The following is an 822-nucleotide window of genomic DNA, read 5'->3' on the forward strand; positions in this document are numbered from 1 at the left end:
AAAAAAAAAAAAAAAAAATTGCACAAACCCTCCCGTGAGGGTCAAGCAAGCATTCTAAAGCCAATGGGTTATCCATGACAACATTAGCAAGAGAATCGAATGATTTACACAAGGCCTTCATGGCATAGGCTAAGGCATCAGATGTAGACAGAGAAAGGGTGAAGGACCTGCGGCATCTGCGTGTCTGTTTGCTCCGTACTCTGGTCAAGACTATAGACCAGTTTGAGTACGATGACTGTGACAATTGTGATGCACACCTATAGATGAAAGGCAACCGAGAGATGGTATATGACCACATCAGTTCTTCTTGTGATGAAATCATGGCAACGATGAGTCCAGAGGATGGACCACCCCGTGGTGGTGCGTCGGTAACTTTAAGCCAGGTGTGTACACAGTGTCAGTCCCTGGTCGTCTGCCTCAAGGAATCCTGCAGGAGCTGAAAACTCCAGGCGCGGCCTGCAAGTCCAGAGACACAGCTATAAAGACCTCCTAGCAAGGTGCAGGGCCGCCAGCGTCTTTACTCTCCACTTCCTGCCTCTACTTTTTTTTTTTTTTGAGGTGGAGTCTCACTCTGTCGCCCAGACTGGAGTGCAGTGGCACGCTCTCGGCCACCGCAGACTCGACCTGCTGGGCTCCGGCGATCCTTCCGCCTCAGCCTTCCAAGTAGCTGGAACTACAGGCATGCGCTACCACGCCCAGCTAGTTTTTGCTTTATTGTAGAGATGAGGTCTTGCCTGCCCAGGTGGATCTCGAACCCGCAGGCTCAGGCAATCCACTCACCTCAGCCTCCCAAAGGCGCAGGATGACAGGCTGAGCCACCGA

At 51.7% G+C, this 822-nt stretch overlaps 1 pseudogene; it reads left to right on the forward strand.

Annotated features, from left to right (window-relative positions):
- The first annotated feature begins 128 nt into the window (after positions 1-128).
- On the forward strand, positions 129-493 carry LOC110594744 (annotated as a pseudogene).
- Positions 494-822: the final 329 nt, after the last annotated feature.

Source organism: Carlito syrichta, unplaced genomic scaffold, assembly GCF_000164805.1.
Source record: "Carlito syrichta isolate Samal-C Ts95f unplaced genomic scaffold, Tarsius_syrichta-2.0.1 Scaffold130809, whole genome shotgun sequence".
Classification (NCBI taxonomy): Eukaryota; Metazoa; Chordata; class Mammalia; order Primates; family Tarsiidae; genus Carlito; species Carlito syrichta.